Source organism: Rhinoderma darwinii, unplaced genomic scaffold (genome assembly GCF_050947455.1).
Source record: "Rhinoderma darwinii isolate aRhiDar2 unplaced genomic scaffold, aRhiDar2.hap1 Scaffold_444, whole genome shotgun sequence".
Classification (NCBI taxonomy): Eukaryota; Metazoa; Chordata; class Amphibia; order Anura; family Rhinodermatidae; genus Rhinoderma; species Rhinoderma darwinii.
In genome coordinates, this window is record NW_027463895.1 from 169,875 (window position 1) to 197,713 (window position 27,839).

General features: G+C 47.8%; 19 non-coding genes across 19 annotated transcripts; all 19 read right to left on the minus strand.

Annotated features, from left to right (window-relative positions):
* Nucleotides 1-73: 73 nt before the first annotated feature.
* On the minus strand, nt 74-264 carry LOC142715523 (U2 spliceosomal RNA). Its single transcript, XR_012870887.1, has one exon. It is a non-coding gene; the product is annotated as a U2 spliceosomal RNA (small nuclear RNA).
* A 1,284-nt stretch (nt 265-1,548) lies between these two features.
* On the minus strand, nt 1,549-1,739 carry LOC142715524 (U2 spliceosomal RNA). Its single transcript, XR_012870888.1, has one exon. It is a non-coding gene; the product is annotated as a U2 spliceosomal RNA (small nuclear RNA).
* A 1,276-nt stretch (nt 1,740-3,015) lies between these two features.
* On the minus strand, nt 3,016-3,206 carry LOC142715525 (U2 spliceosomal RNA). The gene has a single exon (XR_012870889.1). It is a non-coding gene; the product is annotated as a U2 spliceosomal RNA (small nuclear RNA).
* Nucleotides 3,207-4,506: 1,300 nt separating this feature from the next.
* On the minus strand, nt 4,507-4,697 carry LOC142715528 (U2 spliceosomal RNA). The gene has a single exon (XR_012870891.1). It is a non-coding gene; the product is annotated as a U2 spliceosomal RNA (small nuclear RNA).
* Nucleotides 4,698-5,986: 1,289 nt separating this feature from the next.
* LOC142715529 (U2 spliceosomal RNA) lies at nt 5,987-6,177 on the minus strand. The gene has a single exon (XR_012870892.1). It is a non-coding gene; the product is annotated as a U2 spliceosomal RNA (small nuclear RNA).
* A 1,292-nt stretch (nt 6,178-7,469) lies between these two features.
* Nucleotides 7,470-7,660, minus strand: LOC142715530 (U2 spliceosomal RNA). The gene has a single exon (XR_012870893.1). It is a non-coding gene; the product is annotated as a U2 spliceosomal RNA (small nuclear RNA).
* Nucleotides 7,661-8,968: 1,308 nt separating this feature from the next.
* On the minus strand, nt 8,969-9,159 carry LOC142715531 (U2 spliceosomal RNA). The gene has a single exon (XR_012870894.1). It is a non-coding gene; the product is annotated as a U2 spliceosomal RNA (small nuclear RNA).
* Nucleotides 9,160-10,427: 1,268 nt separating this feature from the next.
* LOC142715532 (U2 spliceosomal RNA) lies at nt 10,428-10,618 on the minus strand. The gene has a single exon (XR_012870895.1). It is a non-coding gene; the product is annotated as a U2 spliceosomal RNA (small nuclear RNA).
* A 1,288-nt stretch (nt 10,619-11,906) lies between these two features.
* LOC142715533 (U2 spliceosomal RNA) lies at nt 11,907-12,097 on the minus strand. Its single transcript, XR_012870896.1, has one exon. It is a non-coding gene; the product is annotated as a U2 spliceosomal RNA (small nuclear RNA).
* Nucleotides 12,098-13,381: 1,284 nt separating this feature from the next.
* Nucleotides 13,382-13,572, minus strand: LOC142715534 (U2 spliceosomal RNA). The gene has a single exon (XR_012870897.1). It is a non-coding gene; the product is annotated as a U2 spliceosomal RNA (small nuclear RNA).
* Nucleotides 13,573-14,856: 1,284 nt separating this feature from the next.
* On the minus strand, nt 14,857-15,051 carry LOC142715594 (U2 spliceosomal RNA). The gene has a single exon (XR_012870950.1). It is a non-coding gene; the product is annotated as a U2 spliceosomal RNA (small nuclear RNA).
* Nucleotides 15,052-16,327: 1,276 nt separating this feature from the next.
* LOC142715535 (U2 spliceosomal RNA) lies at nt 16,328-16,518 on the minus strand. The gene has a single exon (XR_012870898.1). It is a non-coding gene; the product is annotated as a U2 spliceosomal RNA (small nuclear RNA).
* A 1,292-nt stretch (nt 16,519-17,810) lies between these two features.
* On the minus strand, nt 17,811-18,001 carry LOC142715536 (U2 spliceosomal RNA). Its single transcript, XR_012870899.1, has one exon. It is a non-coding gene; the product is annotated as a U2 spliceosomal RNA (small nuclear RNA).
* Nucleotides 18,002-19,289: 1,288 nt separating this feature from the next.
* LOC142715538 (U2 spliceosomal RNA) lies at nt 19,290-19,480 on the minus strand. The gene has a single exon (XR_012870900.1). It is a non-coding gene; the product is annotated as a U2 spliceosomal RNA (small nuclear RNA).
* Nucleotides 19,481-20,764: 1,284 nt separating this feature from the next.
* Nucleotides 20,765-20,955, minus strand: LOC142715540 (U2 spliceosomal RNA). Its single transcript, XR_012870902.1, has one exon. It is a non-coding gene; the product is annotated as a U2 spliceosomal RNA (small nuclear RNA).
* A 1,292-nt stretch (nt 20,956-22,247) lies between these two features.
* Nucleotides 22,248-22,438, minus strand: LOC142715581 (U2 spliceosomal RNA). Its single transcript, XR_012870939.1, has one exon. It is a non-coding gene; the product is annotated as a U2 spliceosomal RNA (small nuclear RNA).
* A 1,296-nt stretch (nt 22,439-23,734) lies between these two features.
* LOC142715541 (U2 spliceosomal RNA) lies at nt 23,735-23,925 on the minus strand. The gene has a single exon (XR_012870903.1). It is a non-coding gene; the product is annotated as a U2 spliceosomal RNA (small nuclear RNA).
* Nucleotides 23,926-25,213: 1,288 nt separating this feature from the next.
* On the minus strand, nt 25,214-25,404 carry LOC142715590 (U2 spliceosomal RNA). Its single transcript, XR_012870947.1, has one exon. It is a non-coding gene; the product is annotated as a U2 spliceosomal RNA (small nuclear RNA).
* A 1,280-nt stretch (nt 25,405-26,684) lies between these two features.
* Nucleotides 26,685-26,875, minus strand: LOC142715542 (U2 spliceosomal RNA). The gene has a single exon (XR_012870904.1). It is a non-coding gene; the product is annotated as a U2 spliceosomal RNA (small nuclear RNA).
* Nucleotides 26,876-27,839: the final 964 nt, after the last annotated feature.

Below are 27,839 nucleotides of genomic sequence, written 5' to 3' on the forward strand. Positions count from 1 at the left end.
CCCTTCAGAAAGACAGAAACAATAGCAAAGACAAAAAACACTTTTGGAATCTGCTTTTAGTCAACACATAAGGAAAGGGTGCACCGGTCCTGGAAATACTGCAATACCAGGTCAATGCGTGGAGTGGACAGAGCAAGCTCTATTTCCATCTCCCTGTTCTAAAAATCCATTTAATATATGGTCCCCAGATAGGGGACGTATCAGATATTAAACTGATAAGAACAGATACTACACTTGATCTTAGCCAAAAGGCCGAGAAGCGATAACCCGAACGGGCCGCGCGTTGCCCGAGCCTGCCCGATACTGCTGTTCAGCCCTTGCAGCGATTCAGCCTACTTCTAGGCAATTCCATGGGGCCCTGCAGGCTCACACACTCACAGCTACACGGGAGGTGAATAAAGGCCGGAGAGGAAGCCAGACAGGATTTGCTTCTTTTGCTTGCACCACAATGCAGTGCTGAAAGAGGAGGAATCTACATAAAAACGCCTTCCTGGCAACGCCCAAATGCCCTGCTGCCATGCAGATAAACACTGGCAGCGGCAGCAAGTGCATGCCCACAGCCAACCCTTGTTCCTTCACACCTTGTATCAGCTGTAATCCAGTCCAGTCCAGTGCTGCCTGCTGAGCAGCACTGACCAACACTGCCTGGGCCCAGGCTTTTATCTCTGAGGCCCCATTATGATGTCAGAAAGCTGGCTCTGGAATCCTGAGGGCTCCACTATGACACGTGCAAAGTTCCGTCTGAACTTTATATAAGACGGTGAGGCTCAGTCAGTCACTCAGTGTTGCCTGAGAGGGCAACACTGCAACAGCCGGCCGCCAGGCTGTCTTTTTTTTGCACAGCTAGTTGCCTCCAGGAGGCCACAAGAGGGAGACAAGGGACTGCAAAATGGAAAATAGGCATCCACCAACTTTACAGACAACTTCTCCTTGCTCCTACAACCTCCATCCTTGCACAGTTTGTTATTCTTCTAGGTAACATAGTAACAAATCCAAATTGCTGCTCTCTTTGTAGGCAAGCAAGGCTTTGTTGCAACTGCAATTCTTACTTCTTCTTGAAATGTAGGGACGACAGTACATTCCATCACATCCATCTAGTGTACACAGGTAGGTCCATTGTGGCGGGCAGGCGAGCGGGCGGGCTGCTTTATTGGCTGTTTGCTGTTCCCCTACTCCACTCCACTATTTGACTGTTGTGCTGCATCAATCAATCAATCAATCAATCAATCAATCAATCAATCAATCAATCAGTGGCTGGCTCAGGTGCAGCTCTTTAACTTACCTAAAAGGGAGGGCGGAGAGAAGACAAGGAAGGTGAATGAGGTGTTCCAATGTGAAATGCCGGAAACACAGAAACACAGACGACACACAACAAGAGGTGGCAATCTATTCATTAATTGCATTTAATCAATGAGCTCATTATCACTCATGCATTGTCCAACAGGTGTTGAAATAATGGGATTAAAAGGGGAGATCCCTTCAGAAAGACAGAAACAATAGCAAAGACAAAAAACACTTTTGGAATCTGCTTTTAGTCAACACATAAGGAAAGGGTGCACCGGTCCTGGAAATACTGCAATACCAGGTCAATGCGTGGAGTGGACAGAGCAAGCTCTATTTCCATCTCCCTGTTCTAAAAATCCATTTAATATATGGTCCCCAGATAGGGGACGTATCAGATATTAAACTGATAAGAACAGATACTACACTTGATCTTAGCCAAAAGGCCGAGAAGCGATAACCCGAACGGGCCGCGCGTTGCCCGAGCCTGCCCGATACTGCTGTTCAGCCCTTGCAGCGATTCAGCCTACTTCTAGGCAATTCCATGGGGCCCTGCAGGCTCACACACTCACAGCTACACGGGAGGTGAATAAAGGCCGGAGAGGAAGCCAGACAGGATTTGCTTCTTTTGCTTGCACCACAATGCAGTGCTGAAAGAGGAGGAATCTACATAAAAACGCCTTCCTGGCAACGCCCAAATGCCCTGCTGCCATGCAGATAAACACTGGCAGCGGCAGCAAGTGCATGCCCACAGCCACCCCTTGTTCCTTCACACCTTGTATCAGCTGTAATCCAGTCCAGTCCAGTGCTGCCTGCTGAGCAGCACTGACCAACACTGCCTGGGCCCAGGCTTTTATCTCTGAGGCCCCATTATGATGTCAGAAAGCTGGCTCTGGAATCCTGAGGGCTCCACTATGACACGTGCAAAGTTCCGTCTGAACTTTATATAAGACGGTGAGGCTCAGTCAGTCACTCAGTGTTGCCTGAGAGGGCAACACTGCAACAGCCGGCCGCCAGGCTGTCTTTTTTTTGCACAGCTAGTTGCCTCCAGGAGGCCACAAGAGGGAGACAAGGGACTGCAAAATGGAAAATAGGCATCCACCAACTTTACAGACAACTTCTCCTTGCTCCTACAACCTCCATCCTTGCACAGTTTGTTATTCTTCTAGGTAACATAGTAACAAATCCAAATTGCTGCTCTCTTTGTAGGCAAGCAAGGCTTTGTTGCAACTGCAATTCTTACTTCTTCTTGAAATGTAGGGACGACAGTACATTCCATCACATCCATCTAGTGTACACAGGTAGGTCCATTGTGGCGGGCAGGCGAGCGGGCGGGCTGCTTTATTGGCTGTTTGCTGTTCCCCTACTCCACTCCACTATTTGACTGTTGTGCTGCATCAATCAATCAATCAATCAATCAATCAATCAATCAATCAGTGGCTGGCTCAGGTGCAGCTCTTTAACTTACCTAAAAGGGAGGGCGGAGAGAAGACAAGGAAGGTGAATGAGGTGTTCCAATGTGAAATGCCGGAAACACAGAAACACAGACGACACACAACAAGAGGTGGCAATCTATTCATTAATTGCATTTAATCAATGAGCTCATTATCACTCATGCATTGTCCAACAGGTGTTGAAATAATGGGATTAAAAGGGGAGATCCCTTCAGAAAGACAGAAACAATAGCAAAGACAAAAAACACTTTTGGAATCTGCTTTTAGTCAACACATAAGGAAAGGGTGCACCGGTCCTGGAAATACTGCAATACCAGGTCAATGCGTGGAGTGGACAGAGCAAGCTCTATTTCCATCTCCCTGTTCTAAAAATCCATTTAATATATGGTCCCCAGATAGGGGACGTATCAGATATTAAACTGATAAGAACAGATACTACACTTGATCTTAGCCAAAAGGCCGAGAAGCGATAACCCGAACGGGCCGCGCGTTGCCCGAGCCTGCCCGATACTGCTGTTCAGCCCTTGCAGCGATTCAGCCTACTTCTAGGCAATTCCATGGGGCCCTGCAGGCTCACACACTCACAGCTACACGGGAGGTGAATAAAGGCCGGAGAGGAAGCCAGACAGGATTTGCTTCTTTTGCTTGCACCACAATGCAGTGCTGAAAGAGGAGGAATCTACATAAAAACGCCTTCCTGGCAACGCCCAAATGCCCTGCTGCCATGCAGATAAACACTGGCAGCGGCAGCAAGTGCATGCCCACAGCCACCCCTTGTTCCTTCACACCTTGTATCAGCTGTAATCCAGTCCAGTCCAGTGCTGCCTGCTGAGCAGCACTGACCAACACTGCCTGGGCCCAGGCTTTTATCTCTGAGGCCCCATTATGATGTCAGAAAGCTGGCTCTGGAATCCTGAGGGCTCCACTATGACACGTGCAAAGTTCCGTCTGAACTTTATATAAGACGGTGAGGCTCAGTCAGTCACTCAGTGTTGCCTGAGAGGGCAACACTGCAACAGCCGGCCGCCAGGCTGTCTTTTTTTTGCACAGCTAGTTGCCTCCAGGAGGCCACAAGAGGGAGACAAGGGACTGCAAAATGGAAAATAGGCATCCACCAACTTTACAGACAACTTCTCCTTGCTCCTACAACCTCCATCCTTGCACAGTTTGTTATTCTTCTAGGTAACATAGTAACAAATCCAAATTGCTGCTCTCTTTGTAGGCAAGCAAGGCTTTGTTGCAACTGCAATTCTTACTTCTTCTTGAAATGTAGGGACGACAGTACATTCCATCACATCCATCTAGTGTACACAGGTAGGTCCATTGTGGCGGGCAGGCGAGCGGGCGGGCTGCTTTATTGGCTGTTTGCTGTTCCCCTACTCCACTCCACTATTTGACTGTTGTGCTGCATCAATCAATCAATCAATCAATCAATCAATCAATCAATCAATCAATCAATCAATCAATCAATCAGTGGCTGGCTCAGGTGCAGCTCTTTAACTTACCTAAAAGGGAGGGCGGAGAGAAGACAAGGAAGGTGAATGAGGTGTTCCAATGTGAAATGCCGGAAACACAGAAACACAGACGACACACAACAAGAGGTGGCAATCTATTCATTAATTGCATTTAATCAATGAGCTCATTATCACTCATGCATTGTCCAACAGGTGTTGAAATAATGGGATTAAAAGGGGAGATCCCTTCAGAAAGACAGAAACAATAGCAAAGACAAAAAACACTTTTGGAATCTGCTTTTAGTCAACACATAAGGAAAGGGTGCACCGGTCCTGGAAATACTGCAATACCAGGTCAATGCGTGGAGTGGACAGAGCAAGCTCTATTTCCATCTCCCTGTTCTAAAAATCCATTTAATATATGGTCCCCAGATAGGGGACGTATCAGATATTAAACTGATAAGAACAGATACTACACTTGATCTTAGCCAAAAGGCCGAGAAGCGATAACCCGAACGGGCCGCGCGTTGCCCGAGCCTGCCCGATACTGCTGTTCAGCCCTTGCAGCGATTCAGCCTACTTCTAGGCAATTCCATGGGGCCCTGCAGGCTCACACACTCACAGCTACACGGGAGGTGAATAAAGGCCGGAGAGGAAGCCAGACAGGATTTGCTTCTTTTGCTTGCACCACAATGCAGTGCTGAAAGAGGAGGAATCTACATAAAAACGCCTTCCTGGCAACGCCCAAATGCCCTGCTGCCATGCAGATAAACACTGGCAGCGGCAGCAAGTGCATGCCCACAGCCACCCCTTGTTCCTTCACACCTTGTATCAGCTGTAATCCAGTCCAGTCCAGTGCTGCCTGCTGAGCAGCACTGACCAACACTGCCTGGGCCCAGGCTTTTATCTCTGAGGCCCCATTATGATGTCAGAAAGCTGGCTCTGGAATCCTGAGGGCTCCACTATGACACGTGCAAAGTTCCGTCTGAACTTTATATAAGACGGTGAGGCTCAGTCAGTCACTCAGTGTTGCCTGAGAGGGCAACACTGCAACAGCCGGCCGCCAGGCTGTCTTTTTTTTGCACAGCTAGTTGCCTCCAGGAGGCCACAAGAGGGAGACAAGGGACTGCAAAATGGAAAATAGGCATCCACCAACTTTACAGACAACTTCTCCTTGCTCCTACAACCTCCATCCTTGCACAGTTTGTTATTCTTCTAGGTAACATAGTAACAAATCCAAATTGCTGCTCTCTTTGTAGGCAAGCAAGGCTTTGTTGCAACTGCAATTCTTACTTCTTCTTGAAATGTAGGGACGACAGTACATTCCATCACATCCATCTAGTGTACACAGGTAGGTCCATTGTGGCGGGCAGGCGAGCGGGCGGGCTGCTTTATTGGCTGTTTGCTGTTCCCCTACTCCACTCCACTATTTGACTGTTGTGCTGCAATCAATCAATCAATCAATCAATCAATCAATCAATCAATCAATCAATCAATCAGTGGCTGGCTCAGGTGCAGCTCTTTAACTTACCTAAAAGGGAGGGCGGAGAGAAGACAAGGAAGGTGAATGAGGTGTTCCAATGTGAAATGCCGGAAACACAGAAACACAGACGACACACAACAAGAGGTGGCAATCTATTCATTAATTGCATTTAATCAATGAGCTCATTATCACTCATGCATTGTCCAACAGGTGTTGAAATAATGGGATTAAAAGGGGAGATCCCTTCAGAAAGACAGAAACAATAGCAAAGACAAAAAACACTTTTGGAATCTGCTTTTAGTCAACACATAAGGAAAGGGTGCACCGGTCCTGGAAATACTGCAATACCAGGTCAATGCGTGGAGTGGACAGAGCAAGCTCTATTTCCATCTCCCTGTTCTAAAAATCCATTTAATATATGGTCCCCAGATAGGGGACGTATCAGATATTAAACTGATAAGAACAGATACTACACTTGATCTTAGCCAAAAGGCCGAGAAGCGATAACCCGAACGGGCCGCGCGTTGCCCGAGCCTGCCCGATACTGCTGTTCAGCCCTTGCAGCGATTCAGCCTACTTCTAGGCAATTCCATGGGGCCCTGCAGGCTCACACACTCACAGCTACACGGGAGGTGAATAAAGGCCGGAGAGGAAGCCAGACAGGATTTGCTTCTTTTGCTTGCACCACAATGCAGTGCTGAAAGAGGAGGAATCTACATAAAAACGCCTTCCTGGCAACGCCCAAATGCCCTGCTGCCATGCAGATAAACACTGGCAGCGGCAGCAAGTGCATGCCCACAGCCACCCCTTGTTCCTTCACACCTTGTATCAGCTGTAATCCAGTCCAGTCCAGTGCTGCCTGCTGAGCAGCACTGACCAACACTGCCTGGGCCCAGGCTTTTATCTCTGAGGCCCCATTATGATGTCAGAAAGCTGGCTCTGGAATCCTGAGGGCTCCACTATGACACGTGCAAAGTTCCGTCTGAACTTTATATAAGACGGTGAGGCTCAGTCAGTCACTCAGTGTTGCCTGAGAGGGCAACACTGCAACAGCCGGCCGCCAGGCTGTCTTTTTTTTGCACAGCTAGTTGCCTCCAGGAGGCCACAAGAGGGAGACAAGGGACTGCAAAATGGAAAATAGGCATCCACCAACTTTACAGACAACTTCTCCTTGCTCCTACAACCTCCATCCTTGCACAGTTTGTTATTCTTCTAGGTAACATAGTAACAAATCCAAATTGCTGCTCTCTTTGTAGGCAAGCAAGGCTTTGTTGCAACTGCAATTCTTACTTCTTCTTGAAATGTAGGGACGACAGTACATTCCATCACATCCATCTAGTGTACACAGGTAGGTCCATTGTGGCGGGCAGGCGAGCGGGCGGGCTGCTTTATTGGCTGTTTGCTGTTCCCCTACTCCACTCCACTATTTGACTGTTGTGCTGCATCAATCAATCAATCAATCAATCAATCAATCAATCAATCAATCAATCAATCAATCAGTGGCTGGCTCAGGTGCAGCTCTTTAACTTACCTAAAAGGGAGGGCGGAGAGAAGACAAGGAAGGTGAATGAGGTGTTCCAATGTGAAATGCCGGAAACACAGAAACACAGACGACACACAACAAGAGGTGGCAATCTATTCATTAATTGCATTTAATCAATGAGCTCATTATCACTCATGCATTGTCCAACAGGTGTTGAAATAATGGGATTAAAAGGGGAGATCCCTTCAGAAAGACAGAAACAATAGCAAAGACAAAAAACACTTTTGGAATCTGCTTTTAGTCAACACATAAGGAAAGGGTGCACCGGTCCTGGAAATACTGCAATACCAGGTCAATGCGTGGAGTGGACAGAGCAAGCTCTATTTCCATCTCCCTGTTCTAAAAATCCATTTAATATATGGTCCCCAGATAGGGGACGTATCAGATATTAAACTGATAAGAACAGATACTACACTTGATCTTAGCCAAAAGGCCGAGAAGCGATAACCCGAACGGGCCGCGCGTTGCCCGAGCCTGCCCGATACTGCTGTTCAGCCCTTGCAGCGATTCAGCCTACTTCTAGGCAATTCCATGGGGCCCTGCAGGCTCACACACTCACAGCTACACGGGAGGTGAATAAAGGCCGCAGAGGAAGCCAGACAGGATTTGCTTCTTTTGCTTGCACCACAATGCAGTGCTGAAAGAGGAGGAATCTACATAAAAACGCCTTCCTGGCAACGCCCAAATGCCCTGCTGCCATGCAGATAAACACTGGCAGCGGCAGCAAGTGCATGCCCACAGCCACCCCTTGTTCCTTCACACCTTGTATCAGCTGTAATCCAGTCCAGTCCAGTGCTGCCTGCTGAGCAGCACTGACCAACACTGCCTGGGCCCAGGCTTTTATCTCTGAGGCCCCATTATGATGTCAGAAAGCTGGCTCTGGAATCCTGAGGGCTCCACTATGACACGTGCAAAGTTCCGTCTGAACTTTATATAAGACGGTGAGGCTCAGTCAGTCACTCAGTGTTGCCTGAGAGGGCAACACTGCAACAGCCGGCCGCCAGGCTGTCTTTTTTTTGCACAGCTAGTTGCCTCCAGGAGGCCACAAAAGGGAGACAAGGGACTGCAAAATGGAAAATAGGCATCCACCAACTTTACAGACAACTTCTCCTTGCTCCTACAACCTCCATCCTTGCACAGTTTGTTATTCTTCTAGGTAACATAGTAACAAATCCAAATTGCTGCTCTCTTTGTAGGCAAGCAAGGCTTTGTTGCAACTGCAATTCTTACTTCTTCTTGAAATGTAGGGACGACAGTACATTCCATCACATCCATCTAGTGTACACAGGTAGGTCCATTGTGGCGGGCAGGCGAGCGGGCGGGCTGCTTTATTGGCTGTTTGCTGTTCCCCTACTCCACTCCACTATTTGACTGTTGTGCTGCATCAATCAATCAATCAATCAATCAATCAATCAATCAATCAATCAATCAATCAATCAATCAATCAATCAATCAGTGGCTGGCTCAGGTGCAGCTCTTTAACTTACCTAAAAGGGAGGGCGGAGAGAAGACAAGGAAGGTGAATGAGGTGTTCCAATGTGAAATGCCGGAAACACAGAAACACAGACGACACACAACAAGAGGTGGCAATCTATTCATTAATTGCATTTAATCAATGAGCTCATTATCACTCATGCATTGTCCAACAGGTGTTGAAATAATGGGATTAAAAGGGGAGATCCCTTCAGAAAGACAGAAACAATAGCAAAGACAAAAAACACTTTTGGAATCTGCTTTTAGTCAACACATAAGGAAAGGGTGCACCGGTCCTGGAAATACTGCAATACCAGGTCAATGCGTGGAGTGGACAGAGCAAGCTCTATTTCCATCTCCCTGTTCTAAAAATCCATTTAATATATGGTCCCCAGATAGGGGACGTATCAGATATTAAACTGATAAGAACAGATACTACACTTGATCTTAGCCAAAAGGCCGAGAAGCGATAACCCGAACGGGCCGCGCGTTGCCCGAGCCTGCCCGATACTGCTGTTCAGCCCTTGCAGCGATTCAGCCTACTTCTAGGCAATTCCATGGGGCCCTGCAGGCTCACACACTCACAGCTACACGGGAGGTGAATAAAGGCCGCAGAGGAAGCCAGACAGGATTTGCTTCTTTTGCTTGCACCACAATGCAGTGCTGAAAGAGGAGGAATCTACATAAAAACGCCTTCCTGGCAACGCCCAAATGCCCTGCTGCCATGCAGATAAACACTGGCAGCGGCAGCAAGTGCATGCCCACAGCCACCCCTTGTTCCTTCACACCTTGTATCAGCTGTAATCCAGTCCAGTCCAGTGCTGCCTGCTGAGCAGCACTGACCAACACTGCCTGGGCCCAGGCTTTTATCTCTGAGGCCCCATTATGATGTCAGAAAGCTGGCTCTGGAATCCTGAGGGCTCCACTATGACACGTGCAAAGTTCCGTCTGAACTTTATATAAGACGGTGAGGCTCAGTCAGTCACTCAGTGTTGCCTGAGAGGGCAACACTGCAACAGCCGGCCGCCAGGCTGTCTTTTTTTTGCACAGCTAGTTGCCTCCAGGAGGCCACAAAAGGGAGACAAGGGACTGCAAAATGGAAAATAGGCATCCACCAACTTTACAGACAACTTCTCCTTGCTCCTACAACCTCCATCCTTGCACAGTTTGTTATTCTTCTAGGTAACATAGTAACAAATCCAAATTGCTGCTCTCTTTGTAGGCAAGCAAGGCTTTGTTGCAACTGCAATTCTTACTTCTTCTTGAAATGTAGGGACGACAGTACATTCCATCACATCCATCTAGTGTACACAGGTAGGTCCATTGTGGCGGGCAGGCGAGCGGGCGGGCTGCTTTATTGGCTGTTTGCTGTTCCCCTACTCCACTCCACTATTTGACTGTTGTGCTGCATCAATCAATCAATCAATCAATCAATCAATCAGTGGCTGGCTCAGGTGCAGCTCTTTAACTTACCTAAAAGGGAGGGCGGAGAGAAGACAAGGAAGGTGAATGAGGTGTTCCAATGTGAAATGCCGGAAACACAGAAACACAGACGACACACAACAAGAGGTGGCAATCTATTCATTAATTGCATTTAATCAATGAGCTCATTATCACTCATGCATTGTCCAACAGGTGTTGAAATAATGGGATTAAAAGGGGAGATCCCTTCAGAAAGACAGAAACAATAGCAAAGACAAAAAACACTTTTGGAATCTGCTTTTAGTCAACACATAAGGAAAGGGTGCACCGGTCCTGGAAATACTGCAATACCAGGTCAATGCGTGGAGTGGACAGAGCAAGCTCTATTTCCATCTCCCTGTTCTAAAAATCCATTTAATATATGGTCCCCAGATAGGGGACGTATCAGATATTAAACTGATAAGAACAGATACTACACTTGATCTTAGCCAAAAGGCCGAGAAGCGATAACCCGAACGGGCCGCGCGTTGCCCGAGCCTGCCCGATACTGCTGTTCAGCCCTTGCAGCGATTCAGCCTACTTCTAGGCAATTCCATGGGGCCCTGCAGGCTCACACACTCACAGCTACACGGGAGGTGAATAAAGGCCGGAGAGGAAGCCAGACAGGATTTGCTTCTTTTGCTTGCACCACAATGCAGTGCTGAAAGAGGAGGAATCTACATAAAAACGCCTTCCTGGCAACGCCCAAATGCCCTGCTGCCATGCAGATAAACACTGGCAGCGGCAGCAAGTGCATGCCCACAGCCACCCCTTGTTCCTTCACACCTTGTATCAGCTGTAATCCAGTCCAGTCCAGTGCTGCCTGCTGAGCAGCACTGACCAACACTGCCTGGGCCCAGGCTTTTATCTCTGAGGCCCCATTATGATGTCAGAAAGCTGGCTCTGGAATCCTGAGGGCTCCACTATGACACGTGCAAAGTTCCGTCTGAACTTTATATAAGACGGTGAGGCTCAGTCAGTCACTCAGTGTTGCCTGAGAGGGCAACACTGCAACAGCCGGCCGCCAGGCTGTCTTTTTTTTGCACAGCTAGTTGCCTCCAGGAGGCCACAAGAGGGAGACAAGGGACTGCAAAATGGAAAATAGGCATCCACCAACTTTACAGACAACTTCTCCTTGCTCCTACAACCTCCATCCTTGCACAGTTTGTTATTCTTCTAGGTAACATAGTAACAAATCCAAATTGCTGCTCTCTTTGTAGGCAAGCAAGGCTTTGTTGCAACTGCAATTCTTACTTCTTCTTGAAATGTAGGGACGACAGTACATTCCATCACATCCATCTAGTGTACACAGGTAGGTCCATTGTGGCGGGCAGGCGAGCGGGCGGGCTGCTTTATTGGCTGTTTGCTGTTCCCCTACTCCACTCCACTATTTGACTGTTGTGCTGCATCAATCAATCAATCAATCAATCAATCAATCAATCAATCAATCAATCAATCAGTGGCTGGCTCAGGTGCAGCTCTTTAACTTACCTAAAAGGGAGGGCGGAGAGAAGACAAGGAAGGTGAATGAGGTGTTCCAATGTGAAATGCCGGAAACACAGAAACACAGACGACACACAACAAGAGGTGGCAATCTATTCATTAATTGCATTTAATCAATGAGCTCATTATCACTCATGCATTGTCCAACAGGTGTTGAAATAATGGGATTAAAAGGGGAGATCCCTTCAGAAAGACAGAAACAATAGCAAAGACAAAAAACACTTTTGGAATCTGCTTTTAGTCAACACATAAGGAAAGGGTGCACCGGTCCTGGAAATACTGCAATACCAGGTCAATGCGTGGAGTGGACAGAGCAAGCTCTATTTCCATCTCCCTGTTCTAAAAATCCATTTAATATATGGTCCCCAGATAGGGGACGTATCAGATATTAAACTGATAAGAACAGATACTACACTTGATCTTAGCCAAAAGGCCGAGAAGCGATAACCCGAACGGGCCGCGCGTTGCCCGAGCCTGCCCGATACTGCTGTTCAGCCCTTGCAGCGATTCAGCCTACTTCTAGGCAATTCCATGGGGCCCTGCAGGCTCACACACTCACAGCTACACGGGAGGTGAATAAAGGCCGGAGAGGAAGCCAGACAGGATTTGCTTCTTTTGCTTGCACCACAATGCAGTGCTGAAAGAGGAGGAATCTACATAAAAACGCCTTCCTGGCAACGCCCAAATGCCCTGCTGCCATGCAGATAAACACTGGCAGCGGCAGCAAGTGCATGCCCACAGCCACCCCTTGTTCCTTCACACCTTGTATCAGCTGTAATCCAGTCCAGTCCAGTGCTGCCTGCTGAGCAGCACTGACCAACACTGCCTGGGCCCAGGCTTTTATCTCTGAGGCCCCATTATGATGTCAGAAAGCTGGCTCTGGAATCCTGAGGGCTCCACTATGACACGTGCAAAGTTCCGTCTGAACTTTATATAAGACGGTGAGGCTCAGTCAGTCACTCAGTGTTGCCTGAGAGGGCAACACTGCAACAGCCGGCCGCCAGGCTGTCTTTTTTTTGCACAGCTAGTTGCCTCCAGGAGGCCACAAGAGGGAGACAAGGGACTGCAAAATGGAAAATAGGCATCCACCAACTTTACAGACAACTTCTCCTTGCTCCTACAACCTCCATCCTTGCACAGTTTGTTATTCTTCTAGGTAACATAGTAACAAATCCAAATTGCTGCTCTCTTTGTAGGCAAGCAAGGCTTTGTTGCAACTGCAATTCTTACTTCTTCTTGAAATGTAGGGACGACAGTACATTCCATCACATCCATCTAGTGTACACAGGTAGGTCCATTGTGGCGGGCAGGCGAGCGGGCGGGCTGCTTTATTGGCTGTTTGCTGTTCCCCTACTCCACTCCACTATTTGACTGTTGTGCTGCATCAATCAATCAATCAATCAATCAATCAATCAATCAATCAATCAATCAGTGGCTGGCTCAGGTGCAGCTCTTTAACTTACCTAAAAGGGAGGGCGGAGAGAAGACAAGGAAGGTGAATGAGGTGTTCCAATGTGAAATGCCGGAAACACAGAAACACAGACGACACACAACAAGAGGTGGCAATCTATTCATTAATTGCATTTAATCAATGAGCTCATTATCACTCATGCATTGTCCAACAGGTGTTGAAATAATGGGATTAAAAGGGGAGATCCCTTCAGAAAGACAGAAACAATAGCAAAGACAAAAAACACTTTTGGAATCTGCTTTTAGTCAACACATAAGGAAAGGGTGCACCGGTCCTGGAAATACTGCAATACCAGGTCAATGCGTGGAGTGGACAGAGCAAGCTCTATTTCCATCTCCCTGTTCTAAAAATCCATTTAATATATGGTCCCCAGATAGGGGACGTATCAGATATTAAACTGATAAGAACAGATACTACACTTGATCTTAGCCAAAAGGCCGAGAAGCGATAACCCGAACGGGCCGCGCGTTGCCCGAGCCTGCCCGATACTGCTGTTCAGCCCTTGCAGCGATTCAGCCTACTTCTAGGCAATTCCATGGGGCCCTGCAGGCTCACACACTCACAGCTACACGGGAGGTGAATAAAGGCCGCAGAGGAAGCCAGACAGGATTTGCTTCTTTTGCTTGCACCACAATGCAGTGCTGAAAGAGGAGGAATCTACATAAAAACGCCTTCCTGGCAACGCCCAAATGCCCTGCTGCCATGCAGATAAACACTGGCAGCGGCAGCAAGTGCATGCCCACAGCCACCCCTTGTTCCTTCACACCTTGTATCAGCTGTAATCCAGTCCAGTCCAGTGCTGCCTGCTGAGCAGCACTGACCAACACTGCCTGGGCCCAGGCTTTTATCTCTGAGGCCCCATTATGATGTCAGAAAGCTGGCTCTGGAATCCTGAGGGCTCCACTATGACACGTGCAAAGTTCCGTCTGAACTTTATATAAGACGGTGAGGCTCAGTCAGTCACTCAGTGTTGCCTGAGAGGGCAACACTGCAACAGCCGGCCGCCAGGCTGTCTTTTTTTTGCACAGCTAGTTGCCTCCAGGAGGCCACAAAAGGGAGACAAGGGACTGCAAAATGGAAAATAGGCATCCACCAACTTTACAGACAACTTCTCCTTGCTCCTACAACCTCCATCCTTGCACAGTTTGTTATTCTTCTAGGTAACATAGTAACAAATCCAAATTGCTGCTCTCTTTGTAGGCAAGCAAGGCTTTGTTGCAACTGCAATTCTTACTTCTTCTTGAAATGTAGGGACGACAGTACATTCCATCACATCCATCTAGTGTACACAGGTAGGTCCATTGTGGCGGGCAGGCGAGCGGGCGGGCTGCTTTATTGGCTGTTTGCTGTTCCCCTACTCCACTCCACTATTTGACTGTTGTGCTGCATCAATCAATCAATCAATCAATCAATCAATCAATCAATCAATCAATCAGTGGCTGGCTCAGGTGCAGCTCTTTAACTTACCTAAAAGGGAGGGCGGAGAGAAGACAAGGAAGGTGAATGAGGTGTTCCAATGTGAAATGCCGGAAACACAGAAACACAGACGACACACAACAAGAGGTGGCAATCTATTCATTAATTGCATTTAATCAATGAGCTCATTATCACTCATGCATTGTCCAACAGGTGTTGAAATAATGGGATTAAAAGGGGAGATCCCTTCAGAAAGACAGAAACAATAGCAAAGACAAAAAACACTTTTGGAATCTGCTTTTAGTCAACACATAAGGAAAGGGTGCACCGGTCCTGGAAATACTGCAATACCAGGTCAATGCGTGGAGTGGACAGAGCAAGCTCTATTTCCATCTCCCTGTTCTAAAAATCCATTTAATATATGGTCCCCAGATAGGGGACGTATCAGATATTAAACTGATAAGTAAGAACAGATACTACACTTGATCTTAGCCAAAAGGCCGAGAAGCGATAACCCGAACGGGCCGCGCGTTGCCCGAGCCTGCCCGATACTGCTGTTCAGCCCTTGCAGCGATTCAGCCTACTTCTAGGCAATTCCATGGGGCCCTGCAGGCTCACACACTCACAGCTACACGGGAGGTGAATAAAGGCCGCAGAGGAAGCCAGACAGGATTTGCTTCTTTTGCTTGCACCACAATGCAGTGCTGAAAGAGGAGGAATCTACATAAAAACGCCTTCCTGGCAACGCCCAAATGCCCTGCTGCCATGCAGATAAACACTGGCAGCGGCAGCAAGTGCATGCCCACAGCCACCCCTTGTTCCTTCACACCTTGTATCAGCTGTAATCCAGTCCAGTCCAGTGCTGCCTGCTGAGCAGCACTGACCAACACTGCCTGGGCCCAGGCTTTTATCTCTGAGGCCCCATTATGATGTCAGAAAGCTGGCTCTGGAATCCTGAGGGCTCCACTATGACACGTGCAAAGTTCCGTCTGATCTTTATATAAGACGGTGAGGCTCAGTCAGTCACTCAGTGTTGCCTGAGAGGGCAACACTGCAACAGCCGGCCGCCAGGCTGTCTTTTTTTTGCACAGCTAGTTGCCTCCAGGAGGCCACAAGAGGGAGACAAGGGACTGCAAAATGGAAAATAGGCATCCACCAACTTTACAGACAACTTCTCCTTGCTCCTACAACCTCCATCCTTGCACAGTTTGTTATTCTTCTAGGTAACATAGTAACAAATCCAAATTGCTGCTCTCTTTGTAGGCAAGCAAGGCTTTGTTGCAACTGCAATTCTTACTTCTTCTTGAAATGTAGGGACGACAGTACATTCCATCACATCCATCTAGTGTACACAGGTAGGTCCATTGTGGCGGGCAGGCGAGCGGGCGGGCTGCTTTATTGGCTGTTTGCTGTTCCCCTACTCCACTCCACTATTTGACTGTTGTGCTGCATCAATCAATCAATCAATCAATCAATCAATCAATCAATCAGTGGCTGGCTCAGGTGCAGCTCTTTAACTTACCTAAAAGGGAGGGCGGAGAGAAGACAAGGAAGGTGAATGAGGTGTTCCAATGTGAAATGCCGGAAACACAGAAACACAGACGACACACAACAAGAGGTGGCAATCTATTCATTAATTGCATTTAATCAATGAGCTCATTATCACTCATGCATTGTCCAACAGGTGTTGAAATAATGGGATTAAAAGGGGAGATCCCTTCAGAAAGACAGAAACAATAGCAAAGACAAAAAACACTTTTGGAATCTGCTTTTAGTCAACACATAAGGAAAGGGTGCACCGGTCCTGGAAATACTGCAATACCAGGTCAATGCGTGGAGTGGACAGAGCAAGCTCTATTTCCATCTCCCTGTTCTAAAAATCCATTTAATATATGGTCCCCAGATAGGGGACGTATCAGATATTAAACTGATAAGAACAGATACTACACTTGATCTTAGCCAAAAGGCCGAGAAGCGATAACCCGAACGGGCCGCGCGTTGCCCGAGCCTGCCCGATACTGCTGTTCAGCCCTTGCAGCGATTCAGCCTACTTCTAGGCAATTCCATGGGGCCCTGCAGGCTCACACACTCACAGCTACACGGGAGGTGAATAAAGGCCGGAGAGGAAGCCAGACAGGATTTGCTTATTTTGCTTGCACCACAATGCAGTGCTGAAAGAGGAGGAATCTACATAAAAACGCCTTCCTGGCAACGCCCAAATGCCCTGCTGCCATGCAGATAAACACTGGCAGCGGCAGCAAGTGCATGCCCACAGCCACCCCTTGTTCCTTCACACCTTGTATCAGCTGTAATCCAGTCCAGTCCAGTGCTGCCTGCTGAGCAGCACTGACCAACACTGCCTGGGCCCAGGCTTTTATCTCTGAGGCCCCATTATGATGTCAGAAAGCTGGCTCTGGAATCCTGAGGGCTCCACTATGACACGTGCAAAGTTCCGTCTGAACTTTATATAAGACGGTGAGGCTCAGTCAGTCACTCAGTGTTGCCTGAGAGGGCAACACTGCAACAGCCGGCCGCCAGGCTGTCTTTTTTTTGCACAGCTAGTTGCCTCCAGGAGGCCACAAGAGGGAGACAAGGGACTGCAAAATGGAAAATAGGCATCCACCAACTTTACAGACAACTTCTCCTTGCTCCTACAACCTCCATCCTTGCACAGTTTGTTATTCTTCTAGGTAACATAGTAACAAATCCAAATTGCTGCTCTCTTTGTAGGCAAGCAAGGCTTTGTTGCAACTGCAATTCTTACTTCTTCTTGAAATGTAGGGACGACAGTACATTCCATCACATCCATCTAGTGTACACAGGTAGGTCCATTGTGGCGGGCAGGCGAGCGGGCGGGCTGCTTTATTGGCTGTTTGCTGTTCCCCTACTCCACTCCACTATTTGACTGTTGTGCTGCATCAATCAATCAATCAATCAATCAATCAATCAATCAATCAATCAATCAATCAATCAGTGGCTGGCTCAGGTGCAGCTCTTTAACTTACCTAAAAGGGAGGGCGGAGAGAAGACAAGGAAGGTGAATGAGGTGTTCCAATGTGAAATGCCGGAAACACAGAAACACAGACGACACACAACAAGAGGTGGCAATCTATTCATTAATTGCATTTAATCAATGAGCTCATTATCACTCATGCATTGTCCAACAGGTGTTGAAATAATGGGATTAAAAGGGGAGATCCCTTCAGAAAGACAGAAACAATAGCAAAGACAAAAAACACTTTTGGAATCTGCTTTTAGTCAACACATAAGGAAAGGGTGCACCGGTCCTGGAAATACTGCAATACCAGGTCAATGCGTGGAGTGGACAGAGCAAGCTCTATTTCCATCTCCCTGTTCTAAAAATCCATTTAATATATGGTCCCCAGATAGGGGACGTATCAGATATTAAACTGATAAGAACAGATACTACACTTGATCTTAGCCAAAAGGCCGAGAAGCGATAACCCGAACGGGCCGCACGTTGCCCGAGCCTGCCCGATACTGCTGTTCAGCCCTTGCAGCGATTCAGCCTACTTCTAGGCAATTCCATGGGGCCCTGCAGGCTCACACACTCACAGCTACACGGGAGGTGAATAAAGGCCGGAGAGGAAGCCAGACAGGATTTGCTTCTTTTGCTTGCACCACAATGCAGTGCTGAAAGAGGAGGAATCTACATAAAAACGCCTTCCTGGCAACGCCCAAATGCCCTGCTGCCATGCAGATAAACACTGGCAGCGGCAGCAAGTGCATGCCCACAGCCACCCCTTGTTCCTTCACACCTTGTATCAGCTGTAATCCAGTCCAGTCCAGTGCTGCCTGCTGAGCAGCACTGACCAACACTGCCTGGGCCCAGGCTTTTATCTCTGAGGCCCCATTATGATGTCAGAAAGCTGGCTCTGGAATCCTGAGGGCTCCACTATGACACGTGCAAAGTTCCGTCTGAACTTTATATAAGACGGTGAGGCTCAGTCAGTCACTCAGTGTTGCCTGAGAGGGCAACACTGCAACAGCCGGCCGCCAGGCTGTCTTTTTTTTGCACAGCTAGTTGCCTCCAGGAGGCCACAAGAGGGAGACAAGGGACTGCAAAATGGAAAATAGGCATCCACCAACTTTACAGACAACTTCTCCTTGCTCCTACAACCTCCATCCTTGCACAGTTTGTTATTCTTCTAGGTAACATAGTAACAAATCCAAATTGCTGCTCTCTTTGTAGGCAAGCAAGGCTTTGTTGCAACTGCAATTCTTACTTCTTCTTGAAATGTAGGGACGACAGTACATTCCATCACATCCATCTAGTGTACACAGGTAGGTCCATTGTGGCGGGCAGGCGAGCGGGCGGGCTGCTTTATTGGCTGTTTGCTGTTCCCCTACTCCACTCCACTATTTGACTGTTGTGCTGCATCAATCAATCAATCAATCAATCAATCAATCAATCAATCAATCAATCAATCAGTGGCTGGCTCAGGTGCAGCTCTTTAACTTACCTAAAAGGGAGGGCGGAGAGAAGACAAGGAAGGTGAATGAGGTGTTCCAATGTGAAATGCCGGAAACACAGAAACACAGACGACACACAACAAGAGGTGGCAATCTATTCATTAATTGCATTTAATCAATGAGCTCATTATCACTCATGCATTGTCCAACAGGTGTTGAAATAATGGGATTAAAAGGGGAGATCCCTTCAGAAAGACAGAAACAATAGCAAAGACAAAAAACACTTTTGGAATCTGCTTTTAGTCAACACATAAGGAAAGGGTGCACCGGTCCTGGAAATACTGCAATACCAGGTCAATGCGTGGAGTGGACAGAGCAAGCTCTATTTCCATCTCCCTGTTCTAAAAATCCATTTAATATATGGTCCCCAGATAGGGGACGTATCAGATATTAAACTGATAAGAACAGATACTACACTTGATCTTAGCCAAAAGGCCGAGAAGCGATAACCCGAACGGGCCGCGCGTTGCCCGAGCCTGCCCGATACTGCTGTTCAGCCCTTGCAGCGATTCAGCCTACTTCTAGGCAATTCCATGGGGCCCTGCAGGCTCACACACTCACAGCTACACGGGAGGTGAATAAAGGCCGGAGAGGAAGCCAGACAGGATTTGCTTCTTTTGCTTGCACCACAATGCAGTGCTGAAAGAGGAGGAATCTACATAAAAACGCCTTCCTGGCAACGCCCAAATGCCCTGCTGCCATGCAGATAAACACTGGCAGCGGCAGCAAGTGCATGCCCACAGCCACCCCTTGTTCCTTCACACCTTGTATCAGCTGTAATCCAGTCCAGTCCAGTGCTGCCTGCTGAGCAGCACTGACCAACACTGCCTGGGCCCAGGCTTTTATCTCTGAGGCCCCATTATGATGTCAGAAAGCTGGCTCTGGAATCCTGAGGGCTCCACTATGACACGTGCAAAGTTCCGTCTGAACTTTATATAAGACGGTGAGGCTCAGTCAGTCACTCAGTGTTGCCTGAGAGGGCAACACTGCAACAGCCGGCCGCCAGGCTGTCTTTTTTTTGCACAGCTAGTTGCCTCCAGGAGGCCACAAGAGGGAGACAAGGGACTGCAAAATGGAAAATAGGCATCCACCAACTTTACAGACAACTTCTCCTTGCTCCTACAACCTCCATCCTTGCACAGTTTGTTATTCTTCTAGGTAACATAGTAACAAATCCAAATTGCTGCTCTCTTTGTAGGCAAGCAAGGCTTTGTTGCAACTGCAATTCTTACTTCTTCTTGAAATGTAGGGACGACAGTACATTCCATCACATCCATCTAGTGTACACAGGTAGGTCCATTGTGGCGGGCAGGCGAGCGGGCGGGCTGCTTTATTGGCTGTTTGCTGTTCCCCTACTCCACTCCACTATTTGACTGTTGTGCTGCATCAATCAATCAATCAATCAATCAATCAATCAATCAATCAATCAATCAGTGGCTGGCTCAGGTGCAGCTCTTTAACTTACCTAAAAGGGAGGGCGGAGAGAAGACAAGGAAGGTGAATGAGGTGTTCCAATGTGAAATGCCGGAAACACAGAAACACAGACGACACACAACAAGAGGTGGCAATCTATTCATTAATTGCATTTAATCAATGAGCTCATTATCACTCATGCATTGTCCAACAGGTGTTGAAATAATGGGATTAAAAGGGGAGATCCCTTCAGAAAGACAGAAACAATAGCAAAGACAAAAAACACTTTTGGAATCTGCTTTTAGTCAACACATAAGGAAAGGGTGCACCGGTCCTGGAAATACTGCAATACCAGGTCAATGCGTGGAGTGGACAGAGCAAGCTCTATTTCCATCTCCCTGTTCTAAAAATCCATTTAATATATGGTCCCCAGATAGGGGACGTATCAGATATTAAACTGATAAGAACAGATACTACACTTGATCTTAGCCAAAAGGCCGAGAAGCGATAACCCGAACGGGCCGCGCGTTGCCCGAGCCTGCCCGATACTGCTGTTCAGCCCTTGCAGCGATTCAGCCTACTTCTAGGCAATTCCATGGGGCCCTGCAGGCTCACACACTCACAGCTACACGGGAGGTGAATAAAGGCCGGAGAGGAAGCCAGACAGGATTTGCTTCTTTTGCTTGCACCACAATGCAGTGCTGAAAGAGGAGGAATCTACATAAAAACGCCTTCCTGGCAACGCCCAAATGCCCTGCTGCCATGCAGATAAACACTGGCAGCGGCAGCAAGTGCATGCCCACAGCCACCCCTTGTTCCTTCACACCTTGTATCAGCTGTAATCCAGTCCAGTCCAGTGCTGCCTGCTGAGCAGCACTGACCAACACTGCCTGGGCCCAGGCTTTTATCTCTGAGGCCCCATTATGATGTCAGAAAGCTGGCTCTGGAATCCTGAGGGCTCCACTATGACACGTGCAAAGTTCCGTCTGAACTTTATATAAGACGGTGAGGCTCAGTCAGTCACTCAGTGTTGCCTGAGAGGGCAACACTGCAACAGCCGGCCGCCAGGCTGTCTTTTTTTTGCACAGCTAGTTGCCTCCAGGAGGCCACAAGAGGGAGACAAGGGACTGCAAAATGGAAAATAGGCATCCACCAACTTTACAGACAACTTCTCCTTGCTCCTACAACCTCCATCCTTGCACAGTTTGTTATTCTTCTAGGTAACATAGTAACAAATCCAAATTGCTGCTCTCTTTGTAGGCAAGCAAGGCTTTGTTGCAACTGCAATTCTTACTTCTTCTTGAAATGTAGGGACGACAGTACATTCCATCACATCCATCTAGTGTACACAGGTAGGTCCATTGTGGCGGGCAGGCGAGCGGGCGGGCTGCTTTATTGGCTGTTTGCTGTTCCCCTACTCCACTCCACTATTTGACTGTTGTGCTGCATCAATCAATCAATCAATCAATCAATCAATCAATCAATCAATCAATCAATCAATCAGTGGCTGGCTCAGGTGCAGCTCTTTAACTTACCTAAAAGGGAGGGCGGAGAGAAGACAAGGAAGGTGAATGAGGTGTTCCAATGTGAAATGCCGGAAACACAGAAACACAGACGACACACAACAAGAGGTGGCAATCTATTCATTAATTGCATTTAATCAATGAGCTCATTATCACTCATGCATTGTCCAACAGGTGTTGAAATAATGGGATTAAAAGGGGAGATCCCTTCAGAAAGACAGAAACAATAGCAAAGACAAAAAACACTTTTGGAATCTGCTTTTAGTCAACACATAAGGAAAGGGTGCACCGGTCCTGGAAATACTGCAATACCAGGTCAATGTGTGGAGTGGACAGAGCAAGCTCTATTTCCATCTCCCTGTTCTAAAAATCCATTTAATATATGGTCCCCAGATAGGGGACGTATCAGATATTAAACTGATAAGAACAGATACTACACTTGATCTTAGCCAAAAGGCCGAGAAGCGATAACCCGAACGGGCCGCGCGTTGCCCGAGCCTGCCCGATACTGCTGTTCAGCCCTTGCAGCGATTCAGCCTACTTCTAGGCAATTCCATGGGGCCCTGCAGGCTCACACACTCACAGCTACACGGGAGGTGAATAAAGGCCGGAGAGGAAGCCAGACAGGATTTGCTTCTTTTGCTTGCACCACAATGCAGTGCTGAAAGAGGAGGAATCTACATAAAAACGCCTTCCTGGCAACGCCCAAATGCCCTGCTGCCATGCAGATAAACACTGGCAGCGGCAGCAAGTGCATGCCCACAGCCACCCCTTGTTCCTTCACACCTTGTATCAGCTGTAATCCAGTCCAGTCCAGTGCTGCCTGCTGAGCAGCACTGACCAACACTGCCTGGGCCCAGGCTTTTATCTCTGAGGCCCCATTATGATGTCAGAAAGCTGGCTCTGGAATCCTGAGGGCTCCACTATGACACGTGCAAAGTTCCGTCTGAACTTTATATAAGACGGTGAGGCTCAGTCAGTCACTCAGTGTTGCCTGAGAGGGCAACACTGCAACAGCCGGCCGCCAGGCTGTCTTTTTTTTGCACAGCTAGTTGCCTCCAGGAGGCCACAAGAGGGAGACAAGGGACTGCAAAATGGAAAATAGGCATCCACCAACTTTACAGACAACTTCTCCTTGCTCCTACAACCTCCATCCTTGCACAGTTTGTTATTCTTCTAGGTAACATAGTAACAAATCCAAATTGCTGCTCTCTTTGTAGGCAAGCAAGGCTTTGTTGCAACTGCAATTCTTACTTCTTCTTGAAATGTAGGGACGACAGTACATTCCATCACATCCATCTAGTGTACACAGGTAGGTCCATTGTGGCGGGCAGGCGAGCGGGCGGGCTGCTTTATTGGCTGTTTGCTGTTCCCCTACTCCACTCCACTATTTGACTGTTGTGCTGCATCAATCAATCAATCAATCAATCAATCAATCAATCAATCAATCAATCAATCAATCAATCAGTGGCTGGCTCAGGTGCAGCTCTTTAACTTACCTAAAAGGGAGGGCGGAGAGAAGACAAGGAAGGTGAATGAGGTGTTCCAATGTGAAATGCCGGAAACACAGAAACACAGACGACACACAACAAGAGGTGGCAATCTATTCATTAATTGCATTTAATCAATGAGCTCATTATCACTCATGCATTGTCCAACAGGTGTTGAAATAATGGGATTAAAAGGGGAGATCCCTTCAGAAAGACAGAAACAATAGCAAAGACAAAAAACACTTTTGGAATCTGCTTTTAGTCAACACATAAGGAAAGGGTGCACCGGTCCTGGAAATACTGCAATACCAGGTCAATGCGTGGAGTGGACAGAGCAAGCTCTATTTCCATCTCCCTGTTCTAAAAATCCATTTAATATATGGTCCCCAGATAGGGGACGTATCAGATATTAAACTGATAAGAACAGATACTACACTTGATCTTAGCCAAAAGGCCGAGAAGCGATAACCCGAACGGGCCGCGCGTTGCCCGAGCCTGCCCGATACTGCTGTTCAGCCCTTGCAGCGATTCAGCCTACTTCTAGGCAATTCCATGGGGCCCTGCAGGCTCACACACTCACAGCTACACGGGAGGTGAATAAAGGCCGGAGAGGAAGCCAGACAGGATTTGCTTCTTTTGCTTGCACCACAATGCAGTGCTGAAAGAGGAGGAATCTACATAAAAACGCCTTCCTGGCAACGCCCAAATGCCCTGCTGCCATGCAGATAAACACTGGCAGCGGCAGCAAGTGCATGCCCACAGCCACCCCTTGTTCCTTCACACCTTGTATCAGCTGTAATCCAGTCCAGTCCAGTGCTGCCTGCTGAGCAGCACTGACCAACACTGCCTGGGCCCAGGCTTTTATCTCTGAGGCCCCATTATGATGTCAGAAAGCTGGCTCTGGAATCCTGAGGGCTCCACTATGACACGTGCAAAGTTCCGTCTGAACTTTATATAAGACGGTGAGGCTCAGTCAGTCACTCAGTGTTGCCTGAGAGGGCAACACTGCAACAGCCGGCCGCCAGGCTGTCTTTTTTTTGCACAGCTAGTTGCCTCCAGGAGGCCACAAGAGGGAGACAAGGGACTGCAAAATGGAAAATAGGCATCCACCAACTTTACAGACAACTTCTCCTTGCTCCTACAACCTCCATCCTTGCACAGTTTGTTATTCTTCTAGGTAACATAGTAACAAATCCAAATTGCTGCTCTCTTTGTAGGCAAGCAAGGCTTTGTTGCAACTGCAATTCTTACTTCTTCTTGAAATGTAGGGACGACAGTACATTCCATCACATCCATCTAGTGTACACAGGTAGGTCCATTGTGGCGGGCAGGCGAGCGGGCGGGCTGCTTTATTGGCTGTTTGCTGTTCCCCTACTCCACTCCACTATTTGACTGTTGTGCTGCATCAATCAATCAATCAATCAATCAATCAATCAATCAATCAATCAATCAATCAGTGGCTGGCTCAGGTGCAGCTCTTTAACTTACCTAAAAGGGAGGGCGGAGAGAAGACAAGGAAGGTGAATGAGGTGTTCCAATGTGAAATGCCGGAAACACAGAAACACAGACGACACACAACAAGAGGTGGCAATCTATTCATTAATTGCATTTAATCAATGAGCTCATTATCACTCATGCATTGTCCAACAGGTGTTGAAATAATGGGATTAAAAGGGGAGATCCCTTCAGAAAGACAGAAACAATAGCAAAGACAAAAAACACTTTTGGAATCTGCTTTTAGTCAACACATAAGGAAAGGGTGCACCGGTCCTGGAAATACTGCAATACCAGGTCAATGCGTGGAGTGGACAGAGCAAGCTCTATTTCCATCTCCCTGTTCTAAAAATCCATTTAATATATGGTCCCCAGATAGGGGACGTATCAGATATTAAACTGATAAGAACAGATACTACACTTGATCTTAGGCAAAAGGCCGAGAAGCGATAACCCGAACGGGCCGCGCGTTGCCCGAGCCTGCCCGATACTGCTGTTCAGCCCTTGCATCGATTCAGCCTACTTCTAGGCAATTCCATGGGGCCCTGCAGGCTCACACACTCACAGCTACACGGGAGGTGAATAAAGGCCGGAGAGGAAGCCAGACAGGATTTGCTTCTTTTGCTTGCACCACAATGCAGTGCTGAAAGAGGAGGAATCTACATAAAAACGCCTTCCTGGCAACGCCCAAATGCCCTGCTGCCATGCAGATAAACACTGGCAGCGGCAGCAAGTGCATGCCCACAGCCACCCCTTGTTCCTTCACACCTTGTATCAGCTGTAATCCAGTCCAGTCCAGTGCTGCCTGCTGAGCAGCACTGACCAACACTGCCTGGGCCCAGGCTTTTATCTCTGAGGCCCCATTATGATGTCAGAAAGCTGGCTCTGGAATCCTGAGGGCTCCACTATGACACGTGCAAAGTTCCGTCTGAACTTTATATAAGACGGTGAGGCTCAGTCAGTCACTCAGTGTTGCCTGAGAGGGCAACACTGCAACAGCCGGCCGCCAGGCTGTCTTTTTTTTGCACAGCTAGTTGCCTCCAGGAGGCCACAAGAGGGAGACAAGGGACTGCAAAATGGAAAATAGGCATCCACCAACTTTACAGACAACTTCTCCTTGCTCCTACAACCTCCATCCTTGCACAGTTTGTTATTCTTCTAGGTAACATAGTAACAAATCCAAATTGCTGCTCTCTTTGTAGGCAAGCAAGGCTTTGTTGCAACTGCAATTCTTACTTCTTCTTGAAATGTAGGGACGACAGTACATTCCATCACATCCATCTAGTGTACACAGGTAGGTCCATTGTGGCGGGCAGGCGAGCGGGCGGGCTGCTTTATTGGCTGTTTGCTGTTCCCCTACTCCACTCCACTATTTGACTGTTGTGCTGCATCAATCAATCAATCAATCAATCAATCAATCAATCAATCAATCAGTGGCTGGCTCAGGTGCAGCTCTTTAACTTACCTAAAAGGGAGGGCGGAGAGAAGACAAGGAAGGTGAATGAGGTGTTCCAATGTGAAATGCCGGAAACACAGAAACACAGACGACACACAACAAGAGGTGGCAATCTATTCATTAATTGCATTTAATCAATGAGCTCATTATCACTCATGCATTGTCCAACAGGTGTTGAAATAATGGGATTAAAAGGGGAGATCCCTTCAGAAAGACAGAAACAATAGCAAAGACAAAAAACACTTTTGGAATCTGCTTTTAGTCAACACATAAGGAAAGGGTGCACCGGTCCTGGAAATACTGCAATACCAGGTCAATGCGTGGAGTGGACAGAGCAAGCTCTATTTCCATCTCCCTGTTCTAAAAATCCATTTAATATATGGTCCCCAGATAGGGGACGTATCAGATATTAAACTGATAAGAACAGATACTACACTTGATCTTAGCCAAAAGGCCGAGAAGCGATAACCCGAACGGGCCGCGCGTTGCCCGAGCCTGCCCGATACTGCTGTTCAGCCCTTGCAGCGATTCAGCCTACTTCTAGGCAATTCCATGGGGCCCTGCAGGCTCACACACTCACAGCTACACGGGAGGTGAATAAAGGCCGGAGAGGAAGCCAGACAGGATTTGCTTCTTTTGCTTGCACCACAATGCAGTGCTGAAAGAGGAGGAATCTACATAAAAACGCCTTCCTGGCAACGCCCAAATGCCCTGCTGCCATGCAGATAAACACTGGCAGCGGCAGCAAGTGCATGCCCACAGCCACCCCTTGTTCCTTCACACCTTGTATCAGCTGTAATCCAGTCCAGTCCAGTGCTGCCTGCTGAGCAGCACTGACCAACACTGCCTGGGCCCAGGCTTTTATCTCTGAGGCCCCATTATGATGTCAGAAAGCTGGCTCTGGAATCCTGAGGGCTCCACTATGACACGTGCAAAGTTCCGTCTGAACTTTATATAAGACGGTGAGGCTCAGTCAGTCACTCAGTGTTGCCTGAGAGGGCAACACTGCAACAGCCGGCCGCCAGGCTGTCTTTTTTTTGCACAGCTAGTTGCCTCCAGGAGGCCACAAGAGGGAGACAAGGGACTGCAAAATGGAAAATAGGCATCCACCAACTTTACAGACAACTTCTCCTTGCTCCTACAACCTCCATCCTTGCACAGTTTGTTATTCTTCTAGGTAACATAGTAACAAATCCAAATTGCTGCTCTCTTTGTAGGCAAGCAAGGCTTTGTTGCAACTGCAATTCTTACTTCTTCTTGAAATGTAGGGACGACAGTACATTCCATCACATCCATCTAGTGTACACAGGTAGGTCCATTGTGGCGGGCAGGCGAGCGGGCGGGCTGCTTTATTGGCTGTTTGCTGTTCCCCTACTCCACTCCACTATTTGACTGTTGTGCTGCATCAATCAATCAATCAATCAATCAAT